The sequence below is a fragment of the Cicer arietinum genome, chromosome 6 (genome assembly GCF_000331145.2).
Source record: "Cicer arietinum cultivar CDC Frontier isolate Library 1 chromosome 6, Cicar.CDCFrontier_v2.0, whole genome shotgun sequence".
In the NCBI taxonomy this organism is placed as follows: domain Eukaryota; kingdom Viridiplantae; phylum Streptophyta; class Magnoliopsida; order Fabales; family Fabaceae; genus Cicer; species Cicer arietinum.
In genome coordinates, this window is record NC_021165.2 from 52,733,131 (window position 1) to 52,757,252 (window position 24,122).

At 31.5% G+C, this 24,122-nt stretch overlaps 1 pseudogene; it reads right to left on the reverse strand.

Moving 5' to 3' along the window:
- Nucleotides 1-7,232: 7,232 nt before the first annotated feature.
- On the reverse strand, nt 7,233-23,908 carry LOC140920775 (uncharacterized; annotated as a pseudogene).
- Nucleotides 23,909-24,122: the final 214 nt, after the last annotated feature.

Here is a 24,122-nt window from a genome sequence, read left to right on the forward strand (position 1 = left end):
AGTCTTATTGCATTACTTATACATGCTGCATAGAAATGATGAACAAAAACAAATAGGAACATTATGTGGTCTTGAGGGGATATCTTATTTTTGTGACTCAAGCTTTATCATATACTATATTTGCTTTAGGATCAGTTAGTGGCTTATCTTTGGACTTAATTATGTGTTATGATATGATTTTGTTGTGTCTCCATACTAGTTGGGTCTAATTGCTGGATTTGATATTTGTATTGATTAGTTTTTTAAAGTGTAGAATAATCCTCATATTTGTCATTTGTGCACTAAAAATTGCTATTGTGAGTCATTTTCGTTTAGATCTTATAACATAACATTTTGGTTTTCAAATTAGTCTTAAATATTGAGTACTTAAAAATAATTGGTTCTTAAAGATTTAATTAATTTTAGGTATTGGACTTTAAAAACAAATTTAAACAGCGTAATCCTTTTATGTGAATTATTGATGAAAATCAACCAAAAAATAATATGATCTCATTTACAAATTTGGACAGATTGCATGATTTCTGGTTCATTTTTTCTGCCTTTCAAACTTTTTGGACAGATTGCATGATTTCACGTTTCCATTATATGTTCATATGGGCTTGGTTATTTAAGTTGTTGCTTTCTAATTATCCCAAATGCATTGATGCAGAACCTCATCCCATGTATCATGGTGAATTTCGATAAAGAACAAATCGTAGTTTGGAGGGCGAAGGATTATAAGCACTTGAAGGGTATGGATGTTGTTGAGTTTGTTTGTTGATTTATCATTTTTTTTCTAGCAAATTTTTATTGTTCTCTATCGATTTGTTCACTTAGCTTAAATGAATATCATTATTTTGTAAAAAAAATCCAATTAAGGCAAAGTTGTTTCCGATACCTTTAGGTTACTCTTTAAAATTGAGAGTTTTTGTGATTGTTAATGCATTAATATTTGATAATCTTTAAACAAAGAACTGTAAGTTGATGACTTAATGTTGTTATTGTTGTTGTGGGAGATTTTTAGTGCATCGATTATGTTTAAATATTGCATCGGTTCTATATGAATGTGATATAAGAACAAATATAAAATTATTCAATGCTGTTAAATGCTTCTGTTAGCTGCTCTTTTTTGTTTTTTCTCCCTATGTCTGCATATGCTATGGAGGTTGACAGGCTTCATAGAGTACAATATGCTAAAAATTAAAAAGGTGTACATCATGAATTTTCTAGATTGCATGAAAGAACATTTTCAAGTTACAATGTACTTAACATCTTTGACTACCAGATTGCATGAAAGAACAGTTTCAAGTTGCACATTAAATTAGGATACCTGTCTTCACCAATTATAATTTTGGATTTTGAGACCATGATTATGTGAGAAGAGTAATTGTCATTAGATAGTTTGTTGTCCAATCTTGGCATCATAAGTCATTCGCAAAACCAGAGTTTTTGAATAGGAGAAGGCTAATAAGTAAGACTATTTTTGGTAACCATTAAAATAAGGTAATTGAATAGAAATTGATTATACTTTAATTTGATTATACTTTGTTTAAATTGCTCCTGATTTAATTTGATTATACTTTGTTTTCAATCTAATGATCTAACTAATTAGTTAGTTGCATTGTTATGCAGTGCCATGTGTCGATGCCATGATATAAATTGGAAATTCTGTTACTATTTGTCCTTGATGTGAACACTAACATGGGAAATGAGACATTTGTTAAGGATGAGTTGCCTAACGTAGATGCAAAACGGTTTTATGACAAGTTGATATCCACCAACAAGCCCATCTATGAGGGGGCTACCCAATCAATGTTATCAATATGTGTTCAACTTCTAGCAATTAGGTGTAATTGGCATGTTCCACAAAAAGGTATAGATTTTATTACAAAAATGCTTAAAAGTGTATGTCCAGTGCCAACATGCTTGCCCGATAACTATTACCAAGCAACACAATTGGTATCAAAGTTAGGGTTGAAGGTTGAGAAGATTGACTGTTGTAAGAAAGGATGTATGTTATATTACAAGGATGATAACAAGTTATCTGAGTGCAAAATTTGTCATTCTCCTAGGTTCATTCCACGTAGGACTGGTATGGGAAAATACAAAGATGTTCCAGTAAAAAGAATGTTTTATTTCCCTATCATTCCTAGATTACAAAAATTGTTTGCATCAATAGAGTCTGCAGCTGAAATGAGATGGCATCACGAGAATAAAAAGAGTTCAAACGTCCTTCGCCATCCGTCTGATGGAAAAACGTGGAAACATTTTGACGATGTATATCCTGACTTTGCTAGTGACCCCAAAAATGTAAGGTTGGGTCTATGTTCAGATGGATGTACTCCTTATATTCAGGCGTCTACTTCTCCATACTCCCATTGGCCAGTTATACTCACTCCGTACAATCTTCTCCCTGAAATGTGCATGACCAAACCATACTTATTTTTTACTTGTCTCATACCTGGACCTTCTAATCCCAAACAAAATATAGATGTCTACTTTCAACCATTGATTGATGATTTCGAATGATTGTGGTCCAACGACATTTTGACCTATGATATATCCACAAAACAAAACTTCATCATGAAAGCATGCTTGATGTGGTCAATTAATGATTTTCCCGCCTATGGTATGTTATCTGGATGGGGAACACAAGGTAAGTTGGCATGTCCTCATTGTATGGAAGACACAAAAGCTTTCACTTTGAAATATGGCGGTAAGAATTCTTGGTTTGATTGTCATCGTCGATTCTTGCTAGCTAATCACTCTTTCAGAAGAAGTAAAAGAAGTTTTACAAAAAATAGGGATGGGTCAACCTTACATTTACACAGGGCAAGAGGTATCGGAGGTGGTGAGTAATTTTCCAAAAGTGACTGAAATTTGTTGGAAAAAGAAATTGAACAGGTATGGAGTGAGTTATAATTAAAAAAAAAAAACGAAGTATTTTTTTGGATCTTCCATATTGGAAGGATAACTTGTTAAGGCACAACCTCGATGTGATGCACATAGAGAAAATATATTCAATAATATATTTAACACTGTTATGAATATTAAAGGTAAAACAAAGGATAATAAAAAGGTGAGAAAAGACTTGTCTTTATTATGCTTTCGCGGGGACTTAGAGATGTAAGTCTTATCTAACGGAAAGATGGGTAAACCAAAGATAAATTACACTTTGACATCATCTGATGCCAACTTGGTTTGTAAGAATGATCAATTGATCAAGTGTTTGTTTCTTTATAACTCCCAGTTATCAAGTTTGAATTGCAAGTTTTTGTTGTTTTTTGTTGTGCACACATTGTTTCTATATATAGTGTAAAATCTAAAAAGGTTTAATTTTGTTTTCAATATTTGTAACAATATTTCCTAAGGTCTTTGAAAATCTGTATCTTATTTCAAGATTTAATTTTTTTTTTGGAAAGATTATTTCAAGATTTAGTAAAATAAGCATTAATTACTCAACAATATTTAAGTTTTCAAAAAAAAAAAAAACAAATAAACATGCATTATGACATTGATACTTAGTATCTTTATAAGATTTAATTATTTTTTAACATAACATCAAGTATAAAATACAAATTAATTTTTTTTGAAAATATATATTTAAAATATTTCAATATTAAAATATACTTGTTTGTTTTTTTACAAAAGTAAAGGATTATGTTCGCTTTTTTATTTATAGACAATCGTACAATTAAAATGTAATTATTATATTTTATTTGAGTAAAAAAATGTTATATTTTGTTCGTTCTATACGAATAAATGTAGTTTAAAATAAATTTGAGTAAAAAAAAAATTGTAATATTTTCAACAATTGTTAGGTTAAATAGTAGTTTTGGTCTCCTATTAAAAATTCCAAAAAATTTGGTATCTCGCTCGAATTTTTTAGACTACAAAATGTCATATGACATATTTTAAACAATATAACATATGATATGATGATATTAAATAATTATAAGTGTTTATTTTATCCTTGCTCAAGACTGATAAAATGTGAATTATAACTTTTTGTAGTTTTTTGTTTGACACACACTATTTCTATATATAGTTTAAAAGATAAGGGGTTTAATTTTTTATTTTTTTATATTTGTAACAAGATTTCATACGATCTTTAAAAGTTTATCTTATTTCAAGATTTAAATAATTTGTTTCAAGATTTTGTTAAATAAGCATTCAAGGTGGCACAAAAATTAATTTCTCAAAAATATCAAATAAGAATCATTATGCCATTGACACTTAATATCTTAATAATTTTTTTCTTTCTTTTTTAACATAATTCAACGAGTATAAAATTTAAACTAAATTATTTTTTAAAATATATATTAAAAATATTTTAATAGTAAAAGATATTTTTTATTTTTCTTTTTACAAAAGTAAAAGAATATGTTCTCATATCTTTTTTTTGTATTAGACAATCATACAATTAATAAGTAATTATTGTATTTAATTTGAGTCAACGAATATATTTTTTTTAGTTATATATGAATAAACATAGATTGAAAAAACAAGTTGTCAAGAAAAAAATAATTTAAAATATTTTCAATAATAGTAATGCTAAATAGTCCTCACTATTACTATTCATATGTTATTAATTAATTCTTATTACTCAATAGTGTTGGACCGTATGTAGTAAGCGCCGGATGAATCATTGGAAATTACGATATTCTCGTTCATTCCACGTTGTATTATACTCATAAAATCGAACCTCCTTTCACCCCTTACCTCGATTAAAGATTTCGTCCAATGAATCCGATCTGCTAAAGAGTTGTGTCTTCGTCGATCCTTGTCTCTAATAGTCCGCAGAGAAATGATTCAATGATATAACCAAATACAAATTAATTACTTGCTTCGATAGATTAATAAATCGTTTACTATTTGCAATATTATTCAAAAATATATTTAATACAAAACATGCTTATAAATATAATAACATAAAATAAATGTATAATTTTAATTAAAATAAAAATTAAGTAGAATCACGTAGCATATATGTAATATAATTGATAGTACTTATTTAAATTTGATGCATACTGTAAACCACTTTTAGTTATATCTAAAATAAAATAAATTCTTTAAATGTAGATTAATTTTAGAAAGTATGTCTAATAATGTAATTCAATCATATTCCTAGGTCTATTACTAAAAAATTGGAATGAGGAACACATGTCTTGTGTTATGATGATCTGATCATATGTCCAGGTGTTAATGAAAATTGAAATAAAGAATATATACCATGTGTTTGATATGGAAAGATATATCAAATTAATGCAATTATGGAATATTCCCTCTTCTTCTTTATTTTGACTTGAGTGTATCGAATTAATAGGATGAAGGAGAGTGTCCCTGGTTGTAGATACTTGATATCGCTTTAAGGTTTTGGTATTAGGATATAGGGTTGGTGGCATAGAGCAACAACAAATTTTTTCTTTCTTTCTTTCTTTGTTTCTTTCTTTCTGTGATCGAGGCTAATGCGCGTGTATATATATTTAGTATATGTATACTTCAAGTGCGTGATGGGATTCCATGTAACTTCGCAATTTCCTTTATGTATAGCTCGGTTAACTTTTCCATAGAATAAGTTATGTTTATCGGAATAAAATAAGCAGATTTAGTTCATCTATCAACAATAACCCAAATACTATCATACATTTTTGGATTTTGAGGTAAGCCTACAACAAAGTACATAGAGATGTTATCCCTCTTCTATTTGGGAATACTCAAAGGTTGCATCAAACCTGAAAGTTTTTGGTGTTCTACCTTAGACTTCTGAAATGTCAAACAAACATACACAAACTCTGCAACATCCTTTTTCATTCTAGGCCACCAAAATATCTTCTTCAGGGCCTTATACATCTTTGTGGCTCCAGGGTGAATACTTAGACAACTCCTATGTCCTTCTTCTAAGATCAAATTTTTTAACCCATCTACATCGGGTCTACAAACTCTATCCTTAACCAACAACACAGGTGCACCCTTTTTTAACCCTTGTTCTTAACCAACAACACAAGTGCACCCCATGGTCTTATAAATTGTTTATCTAAAAGCTCATCCAATTGCTTCTTAAGCTCAGACAATTCTAAGGGAGACATCTTCTACGATGTCATGGATATGGGTCTAGTACCTGGTACAAGGTCATCGCTAAACTCAATCTCACGCTCTGGTGGTAAACCATTGATATCTTCAGCGAATACTTAAGGGAATTCACATATAATAGGAACATTTTGTATTACCACTTTTTCTTCAAATTCAAATGAGGCTAGGATCATGTATACCTGGACATCTTCTTTCAAGAGTTCCTTCACTTGGTTGGCGGATATATTGCTAGACTTCTCCCTCTCTTCTGGCTCCATGAACTCAATGGTTTTACTAAAAACATCCATGCGAACACAGTTGGCAGATAGTCAATCCATACCGAGAATCACATCGACTAAATGCAAAGGTAATTACACTATGTCAACTCGAAAGTCTTTTCCACAAACATGGATAGAAATGACGAGACAAACACTAGAGGTGTCAACAAAATTACTAGTTGGGATATTCCCAATCAAATCATACTTCAAACGAGACATAGGTAGTCCTAAACGTCTAACACAAGCAAGAAACACAAATGAATGAGTGGCACCACAATCAAATACCACAAATAAATGAGTATCACTTATGAGACACATACCTTAGATCAAGTTGTCTTTCTCAGACGCTTCTGCACCACTGAGACCAAAGACTCTTCCATTAGATTTAGGTCGGCTAGCTTGGGAACTCTGGTTTCCATGTTGTGGAGTCTTCTTTGGGTAGGGCATGTGGTGCTGATGTGGCCCTATTATTGGCAATTAAAACAAGTAATTCCAGCATCCCTACACTCATATGCCATATGACCTTGCTTACTACAATAGTGACATCGAATAGAAGTAGCTGGATCACCATTGTTACCATTGTTGTTGCTCGTGACTTGGCTCATGTTGTTGTTGTTCCCGTTACTTACTCCTCGTCCATTTGAGTTTCCTCTACCACCCCCATAACTATAAATGTTTCCATTTTCTTTTCCAATACCACTATTATTTCCTCTTCCAGTTGAAGAATTATGTTGTTGATAATTCAAATGACTTCCAGATTTACTAAGAGGAAAAGAGTAGGGTTTTCCTATATTATGATGCATATGCCTCTTCTCCTTCATGGTTTCAATGTTTCGGTAATGTGTCTTTTCAGCATGACTATCTTAAACATAAATCCTACTCTTATTCATTAGGGTATAAAAGTCATGGGATCTCTTGCATTCCCACCTGCTTCTTGATCTCTGGACTAAGTCTCATTTCAAACTTAATGCACTTAGACTTTTCTCTTGTCTCTCCAACATAGAGTGTGTAGTACGTGGATAACTCCTCAAACTTAGCGGCATACTCAGCCACTGACATATTACCTTGTTCTAATTTGACAAATTCCATTTTCTTCCTATTTGGGATATCTTTAGGGAAATACTTGACCTGAAACATATTTATGAATACAACCCAAGTAATTGAAGTCTCTGCATTATCTAAACGTTGACGCGCATTATCTTACCAATGTTCAACTTCTTCTATAAACATAAAGGTTCCCAAATGCAGTTTTTGACCTTTGTTTTGACCTTGGGGACATGCCACTCCTCTAAAAAAATTATCAATATCTTGCAACCACTTCCGAGCTTCATCAGGATTATAGTGACCTTCAAACGGTGGAGGGTTAGCCTTGTGGAATCGATCCATCACCATGAACTCATTTATTTGCACATATCCTTGACCACCACTATAGGTAGTAGCTTAAGCAACAACTTGTGCAACAACTTGTGCAACTTGAGTAGCAGCTTACGCAGTGGCTGGTACAGTAGCTTGAGATTCAGCAAAAGCATGGAGAACCCGCACTACTCCTGCCATGGACTCTAGAGCCTTAACAATCACAGCACCATTCTTTCCACTAGCGATCACTACCTACATCAATCTGATAGGCCAATCGAATATAGTGAGACATTTAGAAGGAAGGGAAACTAACTTAGTTTTATACTAATAACACAATAACGACTATAACAACAACACACATATAACAGAGCACACAAGGAAAATAATGAACACATAACACATTTACGGTTTGATAAGACAGACCAACTTTAATACAACTAATGTGACACCCTAAAGCCTAAATTAATATTAAATTATTTTTCTTATTATTTTTAAAATGATGAGATTCTTTACGGATATATATATATATATATATATATATATATATTCTTTTCTTCAAGGTAAAGAGTATCACGTAATTATGAACATGCTATATAAAACCAAAATTTCCATCAAACTTAGTAACTCAAAATCATAATGTTAGACAACAAAATCCAGTTTGAAGTACACGTAAATAAGTTTAATAATAAATGCAAATGTAGTCCCAACCCGATGCCACTATCAGGGCAGAGTCTTCAAGACAAGATGGCTTCTGCCACTCTGATGGTCCTAATCATCACCTACAACATGCAACTCGTCTGCGTCCATCGCAAACGCCACACTCAAACCACGAAGGGTGAGTTTCAAAATTATGTAACAGTATAAGATAAATGAGGGGAACACGCAAATAGTTAAAAAAATACAAACATGAGAAACACTCAAGAACTTTATATCATGGTTAATCTAAAACAATCACAATAAAATAGTTACAAGGATGATATATTATGCAAGTTCTATACTTTATACTTCTTCATCATTCGGTACCATTCTACTATGAAGTACTTGGTTAGGAGCCCTGATACTATGCCACTACAAAGGTGAATGAACAATTCATGAATCGCCAAGTCCTCATAGATCCCCTCAACTCAACCCGAGACATATATACGCGACGGTCGGGGTACTCTTGTGTTGTACAGTAGCTCGCGACCTTAGGGAATAACCCAGTAATCAACTTAGGAATTCCGCACCAGAGATACCCCCAATGTTTATCAGTCTCACCTTACAGTTCGACTGTAGTCCTCCACGATCAGGCTTATTCAATCGTACTTCTCCGAATCACTAGGTTTGTCATACCCTCCTTATAATATGGCAAAATATTCCTCAATCCAAAACCTACAACACTTATACATATTTGATTATCACAGCTCAACAAGTTAGAATTTGAATTCACAATATCTATAAGAATTTACATCAATTTATAGGTATATCAGTCAATCAAGATAATGTCATAGTCAAACCCTCTTGCAAACAAGAACCCATTCAAATAATGTTGTAGTCAATCCACATAGATTCTTTTGTGTTTGTATCTTTTATTTAAGTTTATCTTTCCATTAAAAAGAAACAGTCATGATATAGTAGAAATACAACTCTAGAAACTTTGACTCCCTAAACCCCAAAATAATATATATATATATATATATATATATATAATAATTTATATCAAATTTCTAATAAATTTTCAGCGAATAAATAAAAGTTTGTTTCCAAGAAAATAAAAATTTTTATTTTTAATTTAGAAAATCACGTTTCTCAAAAATTAAAAGGAACACTTTAAACTTCTTTACTCCTATAAAATAGTGCAATCTCAATAATTACTTGATTTAATTCTAAAAACTTACTAGTACTTGTAAGGTTTTCATACAAAAGGTCGTTTTTAAATTAAATAAGTAAAATACAAATTACAACCCTTATTCCCGGTAATACCTATCAAAGAGGGGTTCCTCCCAAACTTACTTCAAGATTCATTAACCTATAACAACTGCGATTTTGCAAACGCAGGGTCGAGCCAGTCAAACACAAACAACGAAAGAGGTGAGTTTCGAAATCATGTTAATAGTATAATATAAGTAAGAAGAGCACGCAAGCAATCATAATACACCATATCATAACACAAACATTCTTCAAGGAAAAACATCACATTATCAAGTTAAAACCACTCAAGTAAAATCGATGCATTTCACTATAACATCAAATCATCTAAGAGAAATTATTATCGCACACGATACCTATTAATCACAACGAAGCAATCACAAGAAAATGCAATGCTATGCATGAGCTTAAACTCAACTTCACAATGTGGTAGCATTCTAACTCTGAAGACTTGGTTAGAAGGCTTGATACTATGCCACCCTCTCGGTGGACATACAATTCAAATCGGTCCTGTCCTCATAGATCCCCTCAACTTAACCCGAGACACATATACACGACAGTCGAGGTAAACGTGTGTTGTATGATAGCTCCCGACATTTGGAGTGCTACCTCCAAGTCACCTAGGAATTCCCCACCCAAATACCTCCAAGGTCTAACAATCTTGTCGTAAGGCTCAACAGAAGACCGCAACGATCAGACTCATTCAATTGTACTTCCCCAGATTCACTAAGCTTGTCAGAGCCTACCTATATGATGACAAAATAATCTTCACGTCACAAATTCTTAATATTTATGTTCTCCCCTCGTTGGCATATGATACTCCATTAAGACCGTTATCTTAAACACAAATTGGAATCACAACTATTTCACCAATTATGGGTTACTTCAATATTTTCATCAAAAATTCAAAACATCATTGTCATTAATCATATTTCATCACATTGATTTATCACAAGTTTATAACATCATTATTATTAATTATACATCACTATAATTGCATAAACTTATCAAAATGAATTCACCTTTTATTATCACATCACATAAACCAATATAATCAAACATATGCACAAAATTTATTTGACATCCCATATCACAATAATATCAAATACCATATATTTAACGAAATTAAATCAAATATCACAATAATATGAAAGGTCACACATTTAACAAAATTAAATCAAATATCACAATAATATCAAATACCACACATTTAATGAAATTAAATCAATTATCACAATAATATCAAATGCCACATATTTAACAAAATTAAAATAAATATCACGATAATATCAAATGCCACACATTTAACGAAATTAAATCGAATATCACAATAATATAAAATACCACAAATTTAACGAATCAATCAATATCTTATAAGTATTTCTATTCCACATTTTAATCTCACAATTTCCATTTTGTACATTAATTAATTTATCACTCAAAGAGCTATCGTCGTACGTAGCGAGTGTCGGATGAATCGTTGAGAAATACAGTTTTCTCGTTCATCTCACAATATATTATACTCATGAATTCAAACACTCTCTTACCTCTTACCTTATTTCGACACTTTCACACACGAATACAAGTACACAAGATAAAAGCATTTGTTCTTTGACTCATTTTCCTTCAATCGATCTAACTCTATAGTTTATGGGTAAACGTCAAAAATAAATTATGATAGCAAACTCTAAAAAACTAAATTTCAAAATTCGGTCAAGTAAACTTACCATAAAGCAGAAAATCAATCAATGGATAATATAGCCACTTTTTACACGATCATTTTGGCGTTTGTTTCGATCAAATCGGACTTATGATGAAGAAGAAAGGTGCAAATTAACGAATTTTGTAAATAGAGAAGTCGGATATTTTAGAGAGAAATTTGGGTAGTTAAAAATTTGAGAAAATGTGTTTAATTAAATAGGTAAATGTATGAAACAACATACTAAAATTTGAATGAAAATGGAAAAACTTTTCTGAATAGTGATCGATTACTGGTATCAATTGTTTTTCCTTTTTCTCTCACGTGCGATTCCTTTTTCTCTCTGGGCGGCACCTTTTCTTCTTTTCTAGTGTAGCACTACTTTATTTTAGGTTATATTTGACACTTCTTTTTTATTAACCTAACTCATTTAACCCCATTTTATTATTATTATTGTTATTATTATTATTATTATTATTATTATTATTATTATTATTATTATTATTATTATTATTATTATTATATAGTAGTCTTTTTTTTCAAAAGACCCAACTAATAACACACTTATTTTAATTTACTTATTTGTCTCTAAAATAATATATTTCAAAAATAGAACTAAAAGATTATTATATTATGAGAATATTTAAAATAAATAAATAAATAAATATAACATCACCATTTTATATAGGCTACTAAATCAATTAAATATGTTTAAAATATGCACAACTTAACAATCACATATTGTTAATATTTCAAAATCAATATTATACCCACTAAAAATATTAATTAAAGTAATTTAAATTTGAAAATTATATCAATAATAATAAAAACCCTCGTATTCAAAGTTGTTACTATACTTACTAGTATATGAATTTTAAGATATTTTAACATCAAGAACATATTTTAACACTTCTATTGTAAAAATAAATACTCTAAAATATTTATAAATATATTCAAAATAATTATTTAGAAAATAATTAATTAAAGTAAGAAATAGTCATAAGCAATTAAAATATAACTATGTGCACATTTATCATTTAGTCAAATATGTATAAAATTAGCACATATAACGAAAATTAATTCCAAAATTTATCAATATATATTATAATATAATTTTAACATCAAATTAATTATTAAAAATTTATTTAATTAATAAAATAATTTATTATAAAATTTGGGGTGTTACATAAATGATTATACTTTACATTTATACAAAACAAAATTGTTATCGGTATCCATTAACCATCAGCCCCAATCACAGAAGGAACAATCGACATTTAAGATATTAAATGTCAATAAGTCAGAATTCACATCATCCCCAAAATTAAGAATCAAATCAATAATGGCAGCTCGATCGCCAACTTTGTCAAATACTCAGAAACACATGTAGGTAAACATGCAATTGCCATCAACACTAGGGCTGTGCAAAAAATCCGGTTATGAGGCCCAAATCCAAAATCGGATCCAAATTCATTTTAAATATCCGGTTAAAATCATATGGTTATAATCCGGTTTATTTAAAACCGGTTGGATAACCACTTACGTTTTATATTTGGATTTGATTTTTAACCGGTTTTTTATCCACTACCAATATTTTGTTAGCTAGCTGGAGAGGTTGGTGAAAGGTTTCTTTTCAAAATATCAAATTGTGATTTGTGAACTTAAAGTTGCTAGTTAGCCTGGAAATTGAAGTATAGCATCAATGAGTGTATACATGATTGAAGGCTACACCATTAATGATTTCATCACAAATATTTAATTTTAGTGAATGTTGGTGTTCTTGCTCAAAATAATATACTTTTGGTGTTTTTGCTAGGCTAGTTGTTGCAATCTATAAAGAGAACTTTTAACGGTGCAAAAGGGTGTTGAATACTACTATATGCATTCCCCTCAACAGTAGTATATCATTTGGGACAGCGATATACTCACACTTCTAATACCATCAAAGAATGTTGTTTGAATTTTTTGGCTTATTATGTATTGGCATTCCAATAGATTCTTCGCCTATCCTTCTAATTTTGTATAATGTCCACCACAAAATGAAAAATAGGTAGTGTATTTAATGTGTCTAATATATATGTGATTATCCTTAAAATAAGTATGTATTGATGTATTTAATTTTAGTTTTTAAAAGACATTTAATAGTATTAATTAAGAGTATATTTGGAAAAAAATTATAAACATATTTAGTAATTTGAAATGAGACTTATAGATGCAGTAGAAACTAGCTTAGTATGCAAATGTGAAACATGCATGCTGCATATGTTGTGTTCCTAAAATGAAATTATTGGCCGATAAGTTGATTCACTTACAACTGTTGTTTTATATTTTATATTTTTCAATATTTGAATTAGTAGCTTATTTCATCACTAATTTGCAGGTAAAATAGTATTGTTTTGAGTCTTTGGAAAAACAACTGCTAAAAAGATTTTGTATTCAGTTTCGAAGTGAGTATTGTTGAAGGTTATAAACTTTAAGAGCTTGTTAAGGTTAGTTGATGCTATCATTTTCTAACATTTTATTCATTTGATTGGTATTTGAGATAATTTGAAACCATGAAAGAAATTAAGAAAAATGGTACAAAGCATGAGTATGAGGTTAATTAAGCACTTCTAACTTTTTATGCATGAGTATCAGGTTGTTATGATCTGGAGTTGCTCCCATAGCAGACAGGAAACAAAGGCTTCCTTTTTTTTTTTTTTTTTTTGCATTTTTTATGTTTATTTAGACTTGTTCTTCTTTAAGGACATTTGTTTTGTGACTATGCTTTATGACTCTTTTGCATGTTTTGTTCCTTTATGCATAGTGAATCTATTCTCTTTAAGGTTAATCTCTTTTCTGTTCTAAATTGAATTATGTTCTTTGTGCGTCAAAATAACACATGTTAATCTTCTTTGAAGCAATGGATAAGTCATGAGTTAAGAAGCCACACACATCGGCTGAATATGATCAAAGGATAAGGAATTTATTACTTTTCCATTTCACGATGAATTAGAAAATGGCGAAATAATATGCCCTTGTAAACATTGTGGTTTCAAAAAACAGCGGAGTGGAAGTGTAATGTACGATCACTTAAAGTGCAAACCATTTCCAAAGGGATACACCCTTTGGGTACATCAGAGAGAGTCCATAGGAGAAACTAGTAATGAGAAGATGGAGAATATGCAAGCTGAAATTGACTAGCTTAAAAAAAGGGATTCTGAAGTTGATATGTTGAAGGAGCAAATTGCTTTCTTATTGCAAATGCAAATTTTTAAAGAAAAAAAGGTAAAACTGTTTTCATAGCAAACTTATTTAAAAAAATCATGTGAGAACTGTTTGTCCTTAGTTAAAAATATCAATTAGGTAATGGTTGCTTCTAGCTATATGAGAAATTGAGGCAATTAGTATTTGATAATATTTATCTATATTCATTGGAGTTAATATATACTTTTTTTTCCAAGCAACATACATAGAATCGCCAATAAATGGTAGACGTTCATCTGAGTCTAGCCACCAATTTGATGATCACGGAACAACATCATTAGAAACTAATTAGCTATTTGGGTGAACTTTTATGTTTGATGGAGTTGTTTCGTATGTTCAGCCACTCCACTAATGTTTTGAATATTTAAACTACTTTATTTATTGTTTCAGTTAACTTCAATGTATGAATTGGTGTTATTTCTTTTGAAAAAATTATATAAATTGAATTTAGGTACAATAGTTAAATAATTATGTATTTAAATTATGTGAATAACATTTATGAATATTTTGTAATTTAATTAATAAAAAATATTAAAAAATTCTATTATATTTATTTTATTTTAAATTATTAGGCTTGTAAAGGTTCAAACTGTCTCAAACTAAATACAACGACGGTTGATAATTGTCGCAATTTTTAAGAAAAAAAAAATTTCAGTGTGTTTAGCGACGGTTCTAACTGTTGCAAACTATATGTAGAGGCGGTTAGGAATCGTCGCAAATATTGTTGACAGTTGAAACAACGGTTTTTTGAACTGTCGCAAACTGGCCTCACGATGCACGAATCCGCAACAATTGCATAATCATTGCAATCATCCTTTAGAAGAGGTTATATCCGCCGCAAACTAATTTTTGTTGCTTGTAGTGTATGTTCTCTTATCTTTTTTCTATTAGACAATCATACAATTAAAAAAGTAATTATTGTATTTTATTTGAGTAAAAAAATGTAACTTTTTGTTAGTTCTATATGAATAAACGTAGTTTGGAATAAATTTGAGTAAAAAAATAATTTAAAATTTTTTCAATAATAGTTACGCAAAATAGTAGTTCTAGTCTCCTATTTAAAATTTTAAAAAATTTGGTATTTTGCTGGATTTTTTTTGGGTAAAAAAGTTGTAATATAAAATTTTTTAAACAATGTAACATATGATATGATGATATTGAATAATCATAAGTGTTTGTTTTATCATTGCTCAAGAGTGATAAAATACGAGTTGTAACTTTTTGTGGTTTTTTGTTAGAGAGACATTATTTCAGTATGTAGTTTAAAAGATAAAGGGTTTAATTTTGATTTTTATATTTGTAAGAAGATTACATACGATCTTTGAAAATTTATCTCATTTCAGGATTTAAATTGTTTTTTATTAAAAGATTTTTTCAAGATTTTGTTAAATAAGCATTAAATGTGGAACAAGCATTAATTTCTCAAAAAAATCAAATAAGAATCCACTATGCCATTACCACTTAATATCTTAATAAGATTTTTTTTTTTTACTTAATGCAACGAGTATCAAATATAAACTAATTTTTTTTAAATATATATTAAAAATATTTTAAAAGTAAAAGATATTTTTTGTTTTTCTTTTTACACTATTGTAAAAAAATATTAAAACTTTCTTTTAAAGAACATAATCATTAGAATTTGAAAGGAAGAAATGGTTGTATATCCATAGAATTTCGATAAATGTGTCAAAAACAAATGTTTTTCATAAACAAAAATAATAAAAGCCACTAAACAACTTCTATGGTAAAAATACTACCTGATTACAAAATCAAATACAAATAAAGTTATTCTTTGAAGAAAAAATATTTCATTTTCGCTTTATATTATTTGACCTCGACACAACGGACAAGAGTAAGAAGAAGAAGAAGAATTAACGTAACTTTGAACTCACGACTGATTCGTTGTCCCACACAGGTAAATACAATTGATAAAATGTAAATAGAGGTAATAACTCGAGCCATTTCGCAAGGACTTATGATATAATAATATTAACCAAATTGAAAGTTGAAATTAAAAAGGAGGTTTTTTTAGATTTTTGTTTTAACAGATGAGCAAAACGATTAATACACTGATTCGAGTTTCAGACCTATCATAAATTCTATCAATGAGTTTAATTTCCAATTCGTGATTCTATTCTTATTTGACTATAGAATTGATTAAACAAGTGTAATCAATCCTATGTGAATTCGGTTTCATTGACTGGATTAAGCATCACAATCACAAAAATATTACAATTAACGATCAAGCGGCGCAGAATTATAATTCAATTAAATTAGAAACTGAAACCAAATTATGTCAAATAAATTTAATCGATCCTATTGAAATTCAATTTAAGCAATTAGAATATCAATATAATCAAATTAACAAAGATAGAATCATGAAGCGAAATTGACAGTGTAACCTGAATCTCAAGGTGTTGATGAAACTCTGAACTCGTGGATTAATCTTATAAAATTAGTCTTCCATGAAATTAAAATAAAAAGTGTTAATTTCTTGTATCAATCCGAATCCTAAAATTTCATCCCTAGAAAAGAAAGAAAACTCCCAATTTATAGTACTCAATTTTGGGCTTTAGGGTTTAGAGTTTAAAAACAAGTACCCGCTATTTAAAACTATTACAAAAGTCTAGATTATGAAATCTGCAATTTAGGGTCAGTAAAGTTCGGCATTGGCCTTTTATTCCAACACAAAAGTTGTAGCTCTGTTATTTAGCTTTCCAACGCCTTCTTGTACGCGCCAATCCGATATCCAGAACTCATGTTATGACCTATAGAGCGAGTAAGGGTCAAAATACAAATAATAAAATTATAGTTCAATTTCGACCTAAAGTTTTGAAACAAGCTAAAAAGTTACTCTAAGCTATAAAGAGCTTTTAAAATACAAAACTAAAAAGCTAAAAACATGTGCTCAAATGCTATGATCAAATTTCCCCACACTTAAGCTTTTGCACTCCGAGCAAAGCAATGAATGTGATTCCAAATATTCTTATGAATGCAAAGTGGTAGAGAGAAAAAAAAATATTTCTAGCTTAAGGCAATCACGAATAGTATTTTTATCACAACCAAGGAAAACAAGAGGGCAAGTTAACTAAACAATGCATCATAAGTGATAAAGTCCTCCCATGATATTAAATTATGTTAAAGTGTTTACACTCAAAGTGTTTGAGCTATTATTTACACTCAAAGCACATCATGAAATACATGCACATAATGATCAAAATTTGAAACCCTTGTTTTATTCTAAGCTATATTTGAAACACATGCACATAATGATCAAAATGTTTTTTCAGGTTGTAACATGGCCAAGGTAAGGGTGAGACAATCCTAAGGAGACTAAGGCTGAAAATCAAATATGATAAATGAGTAATGATTAGGAGAGAAAAACAATATTAAGAAGTAACTCAACAAAAAATCATTGACTTTTTTTTTCACACTCTCTTTGCTCACAACACAACCATTTTTCTCATCATATTCCTCATATTTTTTTCTTTTTCTTTTCTTTTTCTTTCTTTTTTATTTATTTATTTATTTTTTTTAACCCTCCAATTTAAACAAATAAGTTGAACACCCCTATACTTATTTAAGGAAAGACTCCTATATCCCCCGAGATTGGGACAATTCATTGTTTTTCACTTTTATGCTTGTAATGAGCTATATAACAATGAATGGGATAATTAGGCTCAAAAGGGCTTAAACAAATGGATAATTGTAGGGTAGACTTATTTGGCTAGTAGCTTAACAAGAAACAAATGCCTAAATAATTTCAATATATGCATGCGGGCAAGAGTCGAGTCAAGTTTTAGCGTAACTAGCAATCATGAGTGAGATAACACACAAGAAAGAAAAGATGAAAAAATGTATTCCATTCATAACAAGGCTAAAAAGTCTCACAAAGGTTAATGGCCTATCACAAATTATACACAATTTAGCATTTTAATCCAATTTATTTTACAAAGAATGCAAAGATACTATCCAATCATGTCAATCCAAACAAACTCACAACACTTACAACCACAAAATCTGATGAAAAAACATGAAGTGCAATGTCCATTTTTATTTATTTATTTATTTACTTTTTTTTAATTTTTTTTTTGAAATATAACAAATAAAATCCTAAAACAAAATAAAATTCTAAATAATAAAATCCTAAATAATACCCCCACACTTAAATTAAAGATTGTCCTCAATGAAAGTAACAAATATAAAATAAGAGTAAGGAAAGGGATCTCCCTGTTCAAACTTCAGTGTAGGTGGGCTTTTCCAAGGAGAGTTCTTCTATGGTAGCATCTTCAAGCACAGAGCTCTCATGAAATAGCTTGAGGTGTCGTCCATTTATTTTGAACACTTTCTCGGTGTTTTCACTTTTTATTTCCACTACACCATGAGGAAAAATGTTAATAACAACAAAATGGCCAATCCACTTCGATCGAAGTTTCCCTGCCATAATTTTCATACAGGAGTTGATCAATAAAACTTTTTGGCCAATTGAAAATTCCTTCCAAGAAATCATCTTATCATGAAAGCACTTAGTTTTCTCCTTATAGATCCGAGAGTTCTCATAAGCTTCAAGTCTAAGCTCTTCAAGTTGTTGCAATTGAAGCTTTCTCTCCAAACATGCTTTCTCCATCTCAAGGTTACAACTCTTGACTGTCCAATAAACACGGTGCTCTATTTCCACTAGGAGGTGGCATGCCTTACCAAACACAAGTCGATAAGGGGATATCCTGATTTGTGTTTTATAGCCTGTTCTATGAGCCCAAAGAGCTTCTTCAAGTCGGTGGCTATATTCTTTCCTGTTTGGCTGCACCATCTTTTCTAAGATCTATTTGATTTCCCTGTTTGAGATTTCAGCTTGTCCATTAGTATGAGGATGATAAGGTGTAGAAACTCTATGCACAACCCCATACTTCCGATGCAAAGCGTCCATGATGCGGTTGCAAAAATGAGTGTCTTGATCACTTATGATGGCCCGATGTATTCCAAACTTGCAAAAAATATTTGATATGATAAAACCTACAACAAATTTAGAATCATTAGTCATAGTGGGTAAAATATAGACAAAACCAAAAGATAAAGGAAAATGACCCATAAAATCAATGCCCCGCACATCAAATTCTTCACAGAAAAGTATAGGTTGTCGAGGCATCTCACTCCTACGAGTGATTGATGTTCCTGTTATTTGGCAATGTTCACAAGTTTTGTAAGTCTTAAAAGCATCTTTAAACAAAGTGGGCCAAAAGAAACTTGAGCCTAAGACTTTTCTTGCTGTCCATTGAGGACTAAAATGTCCCTCAGCTTGAGAGGCATGACAAATGAAGAATGGATTGAGCCTCATGGCGGGAAGCACATCGCCTAATCACCTGGTCACTACCGAATTTCCACAGATATGGAACATCCCACACATATTATTTGACATCACTTTTAAGTTTGTGTATTTATGTTCTGGATGCATCTACGGGAAGGACTCCGACAACAAGATAATTAACTAAATCGAAAAACAAATGAGTTACCTCACGCAACTGTAGTAGTTGCTCATCAGGGAAGTCATCTTGAATGCCGGTGTGGTCCTCATCAATTTCTATTCTTCTCAAATGATCTGCCACCAAATTTTCATCTCCACTGTCATGTTTAATCTCTAAATCAAATTCTTGGAGTAATAACATCCACCGGATCAATCTCAGTTTTGCTTATGGTTTCTTCAGCAACAACTTCAAAGTTGCATGGTTAGCAAAAACAACAACCTTTGAACCTAGAAAGTATGATCTAAACTTATCAAGTGCAAAAACAATAGCTAAAAGTTCCTTTTTAGTGGTAGTATAATTAGCCTATACATAATCTAAAGTCCTAAAAGCATAATAAATAACATAGGCAGCCTTACCAACCCTTTGTACAAGGACTGCTCCCACTGCATAGTTAGATGCATCACACCTAATTTCAAAAAGGAGGGTCCAATTGGGTGGCTGAATTATGAGAGTAGAGATTAGTGATGCCTTTAAGAAATCAAACGTCTTCTTGCATTTGTCATAAAAGGTGAAACTGACATCTTTTTGTAACAAATTTGACAGCGAAAGAGCTATCTTGCTGAAATCCTTGATAAAGCACTTGTAAAAACTTGCATGGCTCAGAAAAGAACGAATCTAGCGGATGCATGATGAGTAAGGAAAATAAGAAATCACATCAATTTTGCAGGATCCACTTCTATCCCATTTTTAGAGACCACATGTCCCAAAACTATGCCTTGTTCAACCATAAAATGACATTTTTCGTAATTTAGCACAAGGTTAGTTTCAATACATCTATGCAAAACTCTATATAAATTGTTCAAGCATGCATCAAATGCAGAACCATACACATTAAAATCATCCATAAAAACTTCAATACAATTTTCTATCAAGTTACGGAAAATACTAATCATGCAGCGTTGGAAAGTGTCAGGAGCATCACATAGGCCAAAGGGCATCCTCCTGTAGGAAGATGTGCCAAAAGGACAAGTGAATGTGGTCTTTTCTTGGTCCTCTGGTGCAATATGGATCTGAAAATAACCAGAAAACCATCAAGAAAACAATAATGTGACTTACCAGCCAACCGTTCAAGTATCTGATCAATGAATGGTAAAGGAAAATGATCCTTTCTAGTTGTTTGACTTAGTCTCCTGTAATCGATGCATACCCTCCAACTGTTCTGCACTCGTGTGGGGATAAGTTCATTATTTTAATTTTGAACCACTGTGAGTACAGTTTTCTTAGGGACTACATGTACCGGACTCACCCAACTACTATTAGAGATGGAGTATATAATGTCTGCTTGCAAGAGCTTGGTCACTTCTTTTTTTACAACATCCAAAATTAATGGGTTAAGTCGCCTTTGGGGATGTCTGACTCATTTTACCCCATCCTCTAGTAGTATCCTATGCATACACATGGATGGGTTAATACCAAGAATATCAGCTAAGGTCCATTTGATTTTCTTCCTATGTTTTCTTAAAATCTGCAACAACTTATCTTCTTGTTCATCTTCAAGTTTGGCTGAAATAATCACAATTAACTTGTCACTTCCTTCTAAATATGCATATTTCAAGTTTTTAGGAAGTGGTTTAAGCTCTATAGTTGGTGGGTGTTCAATGGAAGGTACAATACTAGTGGATGAAGCTAAGTCTGCAAAATCAATAATGTTAGTAAAAATATCAATATTAGCACAATGATCAACTTGCAAGACAGCTTCGATCTCAGCACACATTGAGCATAATTGAGCATTTGTACGTAACTCACAAGTATAAGTATCATCAAAACCAGACAATGAAGGAAAATCAGTAGCAAACATATTGGGGTAAGTGTCATCAACCAAATCAGCAAGCAATTCAATTTGAAAAATAGAATGCTCTTCCATGGGGTGTTTCATAGCATCAAACATGTTAAAATTTACAATGCTATTACCAAATTCCATGGATAGAGTTTCAGCATGTACATCAATTTTTATTCTAGTAGTTTTCAAGAATGGTCTACCTAAGATGATAGGCGCCTTGTTGGACTTATTTTCTCCTTCCATGTCCATAATATAAAAATCTGCAGGAAATATCAATTCATTAACTCGAACAAGTACATCCTCCACAAGTCCAGCAGGATGAGCATTGCTCATGTTCGCCAATTCAATGGTAACACATGTACTCTGTAAAGGTCCAAGAGCAAGAGAGTTAAAAATATATGTAGGCATAACATTAATGGAAGCTCCTGAATCTAACATAGCATTTTCAAATGGACTATTGCCTATGGTACACGGAATAGAAAAAGTTCCTACATCTTTGCATTTCTGAGGCATGGGCTAAATGAGGGTTGAAACATTTCGCCCCATGTTTACTCTTCATTACCTTTTAACCTTCTCTTGTTTGTGCACAAGTCTTTTAGAAATTTTGCATATCTTGGAATCTATTTATTTGCTTAAGGGATAGGAATGTTCACTTCCATCTTCCTAAATGCATCCAGGATCTTGTTGTCCCTATCTGCCTCGTCCATTTTCTTAGTCTTCACTGCCCTTTGAGGAAAAAGAAGTGGCATATTTTGCACAACATCAACATTTTCAGGTATCAAAGTGTCATCACCAACCTTATTATTTTTCACAGAAGTTTCAGGTACCTTTGGTATTTCAACAGCTTTCCCAGATCTCAATGTAATTGCACTGACATTGGGAGTATTTGGATTTACTACTGATTGTGCAGGCAATTGGTTTGATACATGAGTCTGCAATTGATTAATTGAAGTGGCTAGCTGACCAATCTTTGTTTCAAGATTTTGAATGGTAGAATATGTTCTTTGTTGAAATAGAAGATTCTTGACAGCCATCTACTTAACGAGGTCCTCTAATGAAAGTGCATTGTTTTGTTGTTGTGGAATATTTTGTTGTTGTTGTTGTTGCTCCCTAGGTTGTTGTTGTGCAGATGAATTCCCTCATCTCAGGTTGGGATGGTTTCTCCAACCAGGATTGTACCTATTAGATGACAGATCATAGTTGGTTTGAGGATTGTATATTTTTGTTGAATATGCTTGAGGAGCATCCGCAATTGGATCTTCTTGCAATGTAGAACATCAATCTATAGGATGATCTCGAGAAGTGCAAACACCACAGACCACTGCTTGGGTTTTACCTATTGCCAACTTTTTTACTAAAGTTGTAAGCTCGTCAAGCATGCCTTCTAAATTCTTGTGGGAAGAAGCTTGAATTTCATTCACACCCCTTGTCAACATTGTTGGATTGCTTCTAGTTGTAAACTATTGAGAATCCAAAATGCCGCTTATTGGGTCTTATCGACAAGTGCTCCCTCGCTAGTAACATCCAAAATGCTTCTATCCATAGGTAGCAAGCCTTCATAAAAATATTGGATGAGCAATTGTTCAAAAATCTGGTGATAAGGACAACTAGACACTAATTTATTGAATCTCTCCCAATAGTCGTATAACGATTCCCTGTCAATCTACCTAATGCCACATATTTCTTTTCTTATTGAAGCAGCTCTTGAGGCAGGGAAAAATTTTTATAGAAAAAATTTCTTGAGACCATTCCAACTTATAACAGAACCTGGTTAAAGGTAGTATAACCAGTCTTTGGCAGCATCTTGGAGTGAAAATGGGAAGGCTCTCAGCTTAATATGGTCTTCTGTGACTCCATGAGGCTTCATGGTAGAACATACAACATGGAATTTCTTCAAGTGTTTGTGGGGATCCTCACCTGCAAGACCATTAAACCTTGGAAGCAAGTGTATTAAATCAGATTTAAGTTCAAATGGTACAGTAACTTCAAGATATGTGATACACAATGCATTATAATTGACATTAGGTGCAACAAGTTGTCTTAAGGTTTTGTTATTCACATCAGCCATATTGTGCAGCAAGTTGTCACTTTCACTATCTAACTTTAACTCGTTAGCACTAGCAACTCTATTAAGTCTACGATGTAAATGAAATTTCATATCTATTTCAGGTTCAAGAGAATGCAGATTTACAAAACTAGTCATAGTCATGCATCATCATAACAATGCAATGTAAAATCACAATTCTGAAAATTTCAACAATGTCCCTATCGCTAAAATTGAA